Here is a 12,541-nt window from a genome sequence, read left to right on the forward strand (position 1 = left end):
TAGGCTGTGAAAAAAGTTTCACATGTGTGGTATCCCTATACTCTGGAAGCATAGCAGAATGTGTTTTGGGGTTTAATTATGCTGTGTGTAACTTCTTAAAACAAAATTTATTTAATTTCTTCATTTTCCAAAAAATTGTGACAAAAAATGTAAACTTCAAAAAGCTAACCTTGCCTCTTCCTAAATACCCTGCACTTGGGGGCTACTTGTACTGAGCTGGCATTTTATTGGCTCAAACATAAGATAAGCAGTCAGTACATCAGGATGGGCCCATTTTTAACCACTTCAAGACTGCCCCATAACAGACGTACTGCATCCATGTTGTGCAAAATCATGTAAATATACGTGGTTTTGCATTTCCGGGTAGGGGGCGCGCGCGTACTGCCCTACCCACATTACTATTGGCTCCTGAGGATGTCAATCACCAGGTCCTGGACAGCAATTCCCAGTCGGGACTCGGTGATTGGTGGCAAAGCTGAGAGGGGAGGGATCTTTGTGTAAAAAAAAATTAAGGGAACACTTTTTATTCAAAAGTATAGCATCAAGTCAATTAAACTCCTGGAATATTGATCTTGTCAGGTAAGTAGCAGAGGGGGTTGTTAATCAGTTTCAGCTGTTTTGGTGTTAATGAAATTAACAACAGGTGCACTAGATGGGCAACAATGAGACGACCCCCAAAACAGGAATGGTTTTACAGGTGGAGGCCACTGACATTTTTTACCCTATTCATCTTTTCTGACTGTTTTTCACTAGTTTTACATTTGGCTAGGGTCAGTGTTACTACTGGTAGCATGAAGTGATACCTAGACCCTACAGAGGTTGCACAGGCAGTCCAACTCCTCCAGGATGGCACATCAATACCTGCCATTGCCAGAAGGTTTGCTGTCTCCCAGCATAGTCTCAAGAGCATGGAGGAGATTCCAGGAGACAGGCAGTTACCCTAGGAGAGCTGGACAGGGCTGTAGAAGGTCCTTAACCCATCAGCAGGACCGGTATCTGCTCCTTTGTGCAAGGAGGAACAGGATGAGCCCTGCCAGAGCCCTACAAAATGACCCCCAGCAGGCCACTGGTGTGAATGTCTCTGACCAATCAAAAACAGACTCATTAGGAGCCTCCCCCGATGTTGTCAGGCATGCATACAAGCACATGGGGGCCATACAAACTACTGAGGACCATTCTGAGTTGCTGCAATTAAATTTCAGCAAAATGGACTAGCTTGCTGTATACTTTTTTCACTTTGATTTTCGGGGTGTCTTTGAATTCAGTCCTCTGTAGGTCGATCATTTTCATTTCCATCAAATAATGGGGCATCCTTACCTTCCTAACACATCACCCCGTCCATGTCAGTATAGATATCCAGCAGGAGATTTTTCCCCATTGAGATCTGATGGGTTTTCAAAGTCTTCCTTTCATTATTTTGAGCCGTGTATAAAAATATAAATACAGAGCATCCAGAGAATATTCACAGCGCTTAACTTTTGCCACATGTTTTTATGTTACAGCCTTATTCCAAAATGGAATCAATTCATTTTTTTCCCTTAACATTCTACAAACAATACCCCCATAAAAACAACATGGAAGAAGTTAGTTTTGAAATCTTTGCAATTTATTAAAAATAAAAACAAAAAAAAAAAACCACATGTACATAAGTATTTACAGCCTTTGCTCAATACTTTGTTGAAGCCCCTTTAGCTCCAATTACAGCCACACGTCGTTTGGAGTATGATGCTACAAGCTTGGCACACCTATTTTTGGGCAATTTCTCCCATTCTTCTTTGCAGTACCTCTCAAGCTCCATCAGGTTGGATGGGGAGCGTCGGTGCACAGCCATTTTCAGATCTCTCCAGAGATGTTCAATCAGGTTCAAGTCTGGGCTCTGGCTGGGCCACTCCAGGACATTCACAGAGTTGGCCCGTAGCCACTCCTTTGTTATGCGGGCCGTGTGCTTAGGGCTGTTATCCTGTTGAAAGATGAACCGTCGCCCCAGTCTAAGGTCCAGAGCGCTCTGGTTTTCAGCAAGGATGTCTCTGTACATTGCTGCATTCATCTTTCCTTCGATCCTGACTAGTCTCCCAGTTCCTGCCGCTGAAAAACATTCCCACAGCATGATGCTGCCACCACCATGCTTCACTGTGGGGATGGTATTGGCCAGGTGGTGAGCGGTGCCTGGTTTCCTCCCGACATGATGCTAGGCATTCAGACCAAAGAGTTCAATCTTTGTTTCATCATACCAGAGAGTTTTGTTTCTCGTGGTCTGAGAGTCCCTCAGGTGCCTTTTGGCAACCTGAATATTTATGCTATCTCATCCAATCCCTGGGGGAGTATGCTCAGAAGGTGGCTGGGGAAATGCATAAATAGTTTGGGGTCAGGAACTGCCAGGTTCTTGTCCAGGAGGAGAAGTTTCCTTGGTGGTGCCCTTCAGGACAGTGCAGCTGATGTTCTTGGAGAAGCTTATCGAGGTCCCAGCTATGCTAGAGCTAGGAGGCCTATTTGCTGGAACTGTCTAAGGGATTTCCCTGAGGATCTGGTCTGGAGAGTTCACAAATGTCTGTCTGATAGTAGAAGGAGGTATCCAAGTATCCAGGGACATTGTGAGTACAGACCTGAATGTAGGATCCTAGTGACGGTGCTGCTACTACTCTTTTGTGCATCAGTGTCAGCGCTTGCTCAAATTTGGGACAGTTCCTAAAGTGTCTCAAGAGTTACTCATTCCCTTAGCTGCATACTGGAGGGAATGAACTAAGAAGCTTTGCCAAATGGAAAAGTGTCCTCATATTACTGTAGAAAGTTTTTGGAGTATCCCACAGCTGCCTGCACCCTATCCAAATTCAAGTTGCAATAAAGCATCAAAAAGACAATCACCTAGATCACAGGTGTCAAACTGGCAGCCTTCCAGCTGTTACCAAACTACAAGTCCCGTGAGGCATTGCAAGATTGACAGTTACAAGCATGACTCCCAAAGACAAAGGACTTGTAGTTTTGCAGCTGGAGGGCCACCAGTTTGACACCCTAGCCATAGACTGTGCATTGAGACAGAAAGAGTTATTGTTGCAATGTGTCTGGATGCCCCTGCACTAAACTGGGAAAGGAACCTGGGGCAAACCAGCGGTTCCTATGGGGGCAGCGCTACATACGTTTACATGCACTTTGATTTGATTGACTAAAAAAATTAATTCATTAACACCCTTTATGGCCGCGTAACAAATATATGCAGCATCAAAGAAATGGGCTTTACTTTTTGCAAAGTAGACAGTCCGACGTATTTCATAAGAGGCATGGTGAGTTTTTTGAAGTTGTAATTTTTTTGTCATCATTTTTCGGAAAATTACTAAATTAAAAAAACTATTTTCACTATTTTGTTTTACATACTGTCACCAGTGTAGTACAGCATCATCATATAACTGGTGTGGCGGTGATCAGGGACACTGGTGACAGTACAGAAAAAAAAAAATATTTTTTTTTATTTTTAAATTTTTTAGCACATTTTTTTTCTCTTTTTTTAAGATTTTTTTTTTCATATTACACTATGACCAAAGTAGTATAATGTTATCATAGTAACATTGTACTACTTTGGGGAAGTGATCAGTGTTTTTTTTTTTTTTTTTTACACAATTTGTTTTCTTATAGCAAATAATTTATTTGTTGTAAGCAAGCATTTAGCTGAATGAAATCGATTTATTCAGCTTTTTTTGTTGTGATTAGCTGTGATTGGCCATGGCTAATCACATGACACAGATGGGCTGTGATTGGCCCAGCCTGTGCATGTGATCCCTGTGACCATTCACAGCTAGACACACTTGTATACAATGGATGGCATGAAAGGAAGCCACCCATTGTATACAACTGTCATGTGATCTGCTGTGATTGGTCACAGCAGGTCACATGGTACTGGCAACGGGGCTGGTACACAGATCTGTCATCGACCGTGTCCGAGGTGCACAGCGGGTGACAGATCTTGCCACAGTGTGGCCCTACGGGCACACGCAAAGCACGAGCTGGGAAGGACGTCATATGACGTCCTCCCGGAGGGATGAGAGGTTCATCCATACGTCATTTGCCTATAGGCCAGGAGGGAAGTAGTTAAAAAAATTTAAAAAATTATCCTTTACAATCCTTTAAAACAAAATCATGAGAAATCCACTAACATTTATCACCAAATGAGAGCCTAATCTGTCCTGAAAAAAAAAGGTATAGTCTACCTAAATACACTAAGACCCCTTTCAGATGGGGTGGATTCCGATCCCATCAGCAAGGGATCCACTCACAGATCCCCTGCTGAGCAGAGCAGAGCAGATGGAGGACACATCCACAGGGTGAACACAGTGATTATTGCATTATTGCTAGCAGGTATAACAGCCGCTAGCAACAATTGCTTGTAAAATCCATCAGGCTGTTTGTACCCAAGTTGATTGATGGATCGATCACCCTGGTACATGCAGCCTGCCCATACATGGTTTGAATCAGGAATCGACTGAGATTCGAACCGTCTATGGCTGGCATAACGCGTCAAAGTTGCAAAATTAGGTTGGGGCGTTAAGCTTTGTTTTGATCTCGGTCCTAAAGGGGTTAAACACATTTATATTGTGATGCAGTTCCATTGTATTAAAAACGTGCGTTGTGGTCCGTCTTCACGGATTGCTGTATAATTTTGATTTCTCGTTTGAAATGATTGTTGAAGCCTGAAAAGTGAACAGAATGTGGGCTGTGCCAGCAGGGAGCACACGCTATACATTGCTGTCATCACTAGGCGGGGGTTAATGATCAGGATGACAAGGAGGAAGTGAGTTGCTCTTTGCACCCTTCTTGTGTAGCGTGTTAAACACACATACTGCGTGGATTGTCAGCATTCGGTTCTCATTCCAGCTCCAAGCAATGGCTTCCAATGACTTACGAGAAGAGCTAAACTGCTCTATTTGCCTGGAAATTTATACGGATCCTATAACACTGAAATGTGGACACAACTTCTGCCGCATCTGTATCGAGGACTTTCTGAGGACACAAGAAACAACAGGAGTTTATAGCTGTCCTGAATGCAGAGAAGAGTTTCAAGATTTCTCTAATATGAGAAAAAACAAAACCCTGAACAACATAGCCCAGCATTTCCTGTCTATTGAGCCTGATCCGGAGGAGACTGGGATCTACTGTACTTACTGCGACTCTCCGGTCCCTGCTGTTAAGTCCTGCCTGCAGTGCGAGACCTCAATGTGTGATAATCACCTGAGGAAACACAACAAATCAGTACAACATGTGTTAATTCCACCAATCGGGTCTACGAGAGATAGAAAACGCTCCAACCATGAGAAGATCCTGGAGTGTTCCTGTACTGAGGACTCTTCTTGTATCTGAGTCCTGCACGCTTGTTGGAGAGCAAAGAGGACATCAGGTGGCATCACCGGATAAGGGCTTAGAAAAATATAAACTTCAAAAATTCCTAGAGAAACTGAGCACAAGGAGAGAAGAGATTGAGGAAAAAGTCCAGAAGCTGCAGGAATGCAGGAAAGGGGTACAAGAAAAAGCATCTGCGGTAACAGAGAGAGCCACTGACCTATTTCAAGAAATCAGGAGACATCTGGAAGATCTTGAGAAGAAGGTTCTGACTGCAATTTCCCGCAAGGAAGAGCAGATCTCCAGGTCATTCTATGATCTCATTCGACAGCTGGAAATACAGAAGGAGGCGTTGTCTAGGAAGATGAATCACATTGAAAAGTTGTGTACCAAACCTGACCCAATGGCCGTCTTACAGGAACCCGACGTAGAAGACATCTATGACACAACAAAGGATATAGAGGCAGGAGAAGAGAAGAAGGTCCATGATGGAGATCTGGGTGAGAGTCAGATCTTGGAGACATTAACTTTGGGTTTATCTGACATTATATCTGGTGTAAAAGAAAAGATCCGTGCCCTGAGGGATTCAGGCATCGTACTGGATATAAATACAGCTGGAAACCGAGTCGTTATCTCTGGTGACTTGAAAACCGCGTCCTGGTCAGAGGAGAACCAGGGCCGCGCAGAGACAGCAGCGAGATTTGAATATTACCAAGTTCTCAGCACCAGGAGATTTTCGTCAGGGCAGCACTACTGGGAAGTGGAAACCAGTGACACCGCACGGTGGAGACTTGGACTGTGCTACCCCAGTACAACCAGAAAGGGTGGGCAATCACTATTTGGGAACAACGTCACATCCTGGTGTTTGCGCTGGTGTGACAACAAGCTAACAGCGATGTATAATGGTAAAGTTACCCACTTACCTCACAGAATCTCCTGGCGTAAATTAAGAATACACCTGGATTATGAGGCCGGGCAGATCTCCTTTTTTGAGTTGTGTGACCCAATTCAGCACATCCACACCTTCACCACCACCTTCACTGAGCCCCTGCATGCTGCGTTCTGTGTCTGGACAGGGTGGGTGCGAGTCCTGAGCTAAGAAAACAGACAAATTAGGGTTTTTTCATGTTTTTACTTTTTTTTTTTTACCCTACCTTATTAAAAACCTAAGTTTAGAAAAAAAAAAAAAACAGCACAAGGGACTTACTTGAAAACAATGCAACAAGTCCCTTATGTTGCAGGCTCCTCCTACATGGAAGAAAAATATATTTGAAATATATTTAAAAAATATTCATCCCAAATATATTGACATGTATTTGAAATACTACAATTTTGGCCATATTCAATATATTTAAAAATATATTTCAATAAATATATATATAATTATTATACAGGATTTATAGAGCGCCAACAGTTTGCTCAGCGCTTTACAATATAACGGGAGACAATACAGCAACAATACAGTTCAATACAAGAGGGAAAGGAGGGCACTGATCCTTGGAGCTTACAATCTATATATATACACACACGGGCGGACTGACCATTTGAGTTGTCAGTCTGCCCCTGTGTGTATATATATATATATATAGTCAGCTCCAAGGATCAGGGCCCTCCTATCCCTCTTGTATTGAACTGTATTGTTGCTGTATTGTCTCCTGTTATATTGTAAAGCGCTGAGCAAACTGTTGGCGCCATATAAATCCTGTATAATAATAATTATATGTATTTATTGAAATATATTTTTAAATATACTATATGTTTTTATTACAAAATATATGAAAAATATTTTAAAAAAAAACATTTTGAAACATACTGTATGTCTTTAAAAATACAAATATACATTTTTGGAATGCATTTACAAATATCTGTAAAAATATACTGTATGTTAAAATAAATTTTTTATATGTTAAAAAAAATCTGAAGAATAATTTTAAAAACATATATTTTTTTTAAATATATTCTTCAGATTTTTTTTATATTTGAAGCCAAAATATAAGTTCTATGAATGAGACATGACCTATGAATGGAGGAGGCAGACCATTCATCTGCCCACCCTCCATACATCCTCCATACATAAAAGCTATCATACAGTTTCTACTAATAGAAAAGGTGGGCACAAAAGGCGGGCATAATCGGCGCTCTTGATTGGTGCCTTTCACGTCTGGTGGCTCCAGGGGTGGACTGACCATTTGAGCACTTGGGCACTGCCCGAGGGCCCGGGGTCAGTAGGGGGCCCCATGAAATGCCCCTGGTACCTTTTTTATAGGCTTTTTTGGGTGTGCTTTGAGTGTGGGCAAGGACACAGGGGCCCCATGATCCCCTATTGCCCGGGGGCCCCATGAGTTGTCAGTCCGCCCCTGGGTGGCTCTTTTAATCCCAGCCGCACCAGAAGATTCAGTGGTATGGATGGGGGGGAGATTGGAGGAGAAAGATTTCTATTAATTCTGCAGCCAGCAACACAAGGGACATAGCGCAATGATTGCAAGTAATGTCCCTTGTGCTGATTTTTTTTCTTTTTTTAGTCTTTAAGATGTGGACAATACTTTGGTAGGGTGCCCAAAAACACGATCCACCGGATTTGATTAGATTAAGATTTAATACTGTAATGAACAGGCCTTATGGATGCCCACAGACTAGTAGATCTTGGGAAAGGATGGCCATACACGTGTAGATTTTTGAACGAGAATATTCATAAGAAAAGTCACGTGAAAATTCTTTGAACATTCAATGAATGGATGAATGTCATTCGAAAATTGTCTTTTGCTTTTAACATTTGACTTTAAAATGAATGTAATTTCTGAATAGTCACATACACTGACTGAAAATTCATTTTATCAAGAAAAATTTTCCTTCCCGCTCCTTCGAATTTCCCGTCACTGCTTTCGAAAATTAACATCGATTTAACCTCACTAACGATTAGAAAATCAAACGAATATTCTTGAAGCGAAAATTCTTGAACGAAAATCTATATGTAAAAAAAAAAAAGATAGAATAGGTAGGCGCTATACTGTGTGTGTGTGTGTGTATATATATATACCAAAATCAAAATACAATATAGAAGGGATGTGTATATACAAATAATCCCTATAACTCATCACTCTATATAGTGTAAGGCCCCCAAAACTTGAAAATCTATATGTGTATGGCCAGCTAAAGGCAGGCAATCGGTTCATAACAGTTGCTGCAATGACCTTTCCCCTGAACCTGAGCAGCATTGCAGCGACTTGCCTCGCGGTAACAAAATCTTTCCCTTATCAATGTAGAAAACGATCGTTGATTCTTTATGCAGATTCTCCATTGTGTGGTATGTCTTAGTGCTTGTTTTAACTTAGGCCGACTGTACACGGGTCGAAAATCAACCGGACAAGAATAATCGGCTGATTTTCGCTCTGTTAGTGGGTCAATGGCACCGGCCGATTTTCGTGGTTCCTCCCCTTTTCGGTGATCGGGCATGTTGGAAAATTTGTGAAAAAAGTTCGATTTTCGACTCAATGATGGTCACATTGTACGATAGTTTTTCCGAAAAGAATATGCGCATGAGCCGTGACCTGGAAGAAATAGAAGTTTTGCATGTTATATGGGGTGAACTATATGACTTGGTCGGCCGATTTTTTAAATCAATGATGGCGCCATCGGATTACCGAGCGAACGATGTTTCCAATTTTCGGACGAAAAAATTGTTCGGAGTTTGAACCATGTATGGCCTGCATTAGTTGCATTTCTTCCTAATATTGGCCACAAAACAGAACAGCAGAAAACCTGAGTTTAGTTTATACACGTTTGAATGTTCAAAAAGGCCTTTTCCTCGACCTGTATAACCAAAGAGATGCTGAGATAAAAAAAAGATTAACTACAAAAAGATTAATTGTGACCAAAAAGCATTTTTTTAAGCTGAACTCAATGAATATATAAATAATAAAAGAAAACAATAAATGCAGTTTGTATTCTTAAACACTTCAGTAAATCTTTTTAATGCATGCAGTGTAAGTATTCGAATGTGACATGGTATCACCTTCTTCCAGTCCCTATACAGCAGAGCTCAGACTGTGAGAGAGAAAAGCAGCATTGGCGTCCAATCAGGAGGTAGCACAGTGACAGAGAGCTTTCCACTCTTCCCTGTCCAGTCACAGGCAGGGGGAGGGACAAGACCTGCAGGTGTTAGGCTGCGTTCACACCAATGCGTTTCTTTAGTGCTTTTTGCAGAAACACACTACAGTCCATTTAACACGGTTTCCTATGGAACACGTTCACATTGATGCTATTTTGAGCTGATGTGTTTTTGGAAGGGTCAGTGACTTTTTTAAATGCAAAAATCAGCGTTTTTGCTACAATAGAGTTCAATGGAGAAGCAGCTGAAATGTACGGTAGTGCTTTTTTGCCACGTTTTGCATTTTTATTCTGCCCAGCAACAAAAAAAAAAATTCAAAAACATAAAAACAATATGTTGCGCTCCATTTTTGAATATTAAATCAATACAAATTTCCAATAAATATATAAAAAAATCAATATTAACCACTTGCCTACCGGGCACTTATACCCCCTTATTTACCAGGCCAATTTTCAGCTTTCAGACCTGCCGCACTTTGACAATTGCGCGGTCATGCAACATTGTACCCATATGAAATTTTGATCATTTTTTTCTCACAAATAGAGCTTTCTTTTGGTGGTATTTAATTGCCACTGGGCGCTTTACTTTTTGCGCTATAAATAAAAAAAGTGCAAAAAATTTGAAAAAAAGAAAAAAAGTTTCTTTGTTTCTATTATAAAATTTTTCAAACAGGTATTTTTTCTCCTTCACTGATGTGCGTTGATGAGGCAGCACTGATGGGCACTGATAGGCGGCACTGATGGGCACTGATAGGCGGCACTGATGGGCACTGATAGGCAGTACTAATGAGGTGGCACGGATAGGCGGCACTGATAAACAGCACTAATGAGGTGTCACGGATAGGCGGCACTAATATGCAGCACTGATAGGCGGCACTGATAGGTGACACTGATGATGGGTACTGATAGACGGCACTGACTGGCATCACTGCTGGGCACTGACTGGCACAACCCCTGGGCACTGACTGGTGGCACTGACTGGCAGCACTGCTGGGCTGCACTGGTGGGTGGCACTGGTGGGCAGCACTGGTGGGTGGGCACAGGTGGGTGGCACTGGTGGGCACAGGTGGGTGGGCACAGGTGGGTGGCACTGCTGGGCACAGGTAGGTGGCACTGCTGGGCACAGGTGGGCGGAGCTAGTGGGCGCACTGCTGGGCACAGGTGGGCGGAACTTGCGGGTGGCACTGCTGGGCACCGATCATCAGGGCACTGATCATCAGTGCCCTGATGATCGGTGCCGATCCTCGCTCTGACAACTGCCGGTTCTCGGCAGTACTTTCCTCACGATCTGACAGCGTGAGGAAAGTGCAGCCGAGAACCGGCACTTGCATTTCCCTGTGATCAGCGTGTCATTGGACACCGCTGATCACGTGGTAAAAGGCCGCTGTGATTGGCCTTTTACCACATCACGTGATCAGCTGTGTCCGTAGGACACAGCGATCACGGAGATCGCTGGGTGCGCGCCCCCTGGGGTGCGCAGGAGAGCGCGTTCTGGGAGGACGTCATATGACGTCCACCCAGAACTGGCCGGCCGCAGTGCAGCCGTCATTCGGCTATCTGCGGTCGGCAACTAGTTAATAAACTTGTGAAAAACAGAAAATCATGTGAAATCAAAATGTCATCCCGTGCTCATCATACAAAAAAATATATATAATATAAAAAATATATAAAAATGAATCGGTCTTCAATGAAAAAAATATATGTGACTTTTCCCAGTGATTCAAATCAAATCAGTAATTCCAGGTGACTTCCTTAGTGAGTATAAGATGTGCGCTCATCTCCAGAGTAGCCTGTAACAGGCTAATTACGCTTTTTGTCCACTCAATGGGACTGATGTTTGTTGCACCATATGAAGAGTGGTGGGACCCTCTCAGGCTGCTTCCCGTCTCCTACTCCTGCTGGGATCTTACTTTTATACTGCTTATCTCCTGCTTTCCTTTCCTTGGCAGGTGCCCTCAGTGGAAAGAAAATGACCAAAAACAGTGCTTTATCTTTTTTAAAAAACAGTGCTTTATTTAACCCCTCGCCTACAGGGCACTTATACCCCCTTCCTGCCCAGACAATTTCCAGCTTTCAGCGCTGTCACACTTTGAATGACAATTGCGCGGTCATGCAACATTGTACCCACGTGAAATTTGTATCATTTTTTTTGAGACAGATAGAGCTTTCTTTTGGTGGTATTTAATCACCTCGGGGATTTTTATTTTTTCTTAAACAAACCAAAAACCACTGAAAAGTTTGAAAAAAAAAGTTTTTTCTTAGTTTTTGTTATACAATTTTGTAAATAAGTGATTTTTCTCCTTCACTGATGTGCGCTAATGAGGCTGCAGTGATGGGCACTGATAGGTGGCACTGATGGACACTGATGAGGAATCACAGGTAGGTTGCACTGATGGGCATTGACAGGCATCACTGATGGGCACTGAAAGGCAGCACTGATACATGACACTGATATATGGCACTGATAGGCAGCACTGATAGGCAAAACTGATTGGCAGCACTGATTGGCATTGAGAGGTGGCATTGATGGGTGACATTGAAAGGCAGCTCAGATGGGCACTGATAGGTGGCATTGATGTGCACTGGTATGTGGCATTGATGTGGCACTGGCACGTGGCACTGATGAGCACTGACAGGTGGCACTTCTGGGGCCACACTGATCATCAGGGCACACTGATCATCAGTGTACATGTCCCCACCGCGGAATGCCGATTACCGGCTCTCCTCTCCTCTGTCAGCGTGACAGCTCGAGAGGAGAGAAATACCGATAACCGGCATTTCCGTGTTTACATGTGATCAGTTGTGATTGGACACAGCTGATCACATGACCGAGCCGACATCTTCGGCTCTTTCCGTGATCCGCTGTGTCCGAGGGACAAAACGGATCGGCGATCGCCACGCTGCACGCTCCCTGAGCCGCGCATGCGCAGTGAGAATGGTAGGACGTCATATGACGTCCTATCAGAACGAGAGAACCACCTTGCGCCCGTCATTGTACTATAGGGCGGGCGGGAGGTGGCTCAGTATCAGTTGCACTCACATTTAAATAGTATAAAAACCACTTTTATATCACCAACAATTTTGTGACTTTTCCCAGTGATTCACATCT

The 12,541-nt window shown here is 43.0% G+C and overlaps 1 pseudogene; it reads left to right on the forward strand.

Moving 5' to 3' along the window:
- The first annotated feature begins 4,781 nt into the window (after positions 1-4,781).
- Positions 4,782-6,707, forward strand: LOC149452240 (E3 ubiquitin/ISG15 ligase TRIM25-like; annotated as a pseudogene).
- Positions 6,708-12,541: the final 5,834 nt, after the last annotated feature.

The sequence above is a fragment of the Staurois parvus genome, unplaced genomic scaffold (genome assembly GCF_062004578.1).
Source record: "Staurois parvus isolate SC_StPar_1 unplaced genomic scaffold, SC_StPar_1.0 ptg000487l, whole genome shotgun sequence".
Taxonomy (NCBI): domain Eukaryota; kingdom Metazoa; phylum Chordata; class Amphibia; order Anura; family Ranidae; genus Staurois; species Staurois parvus.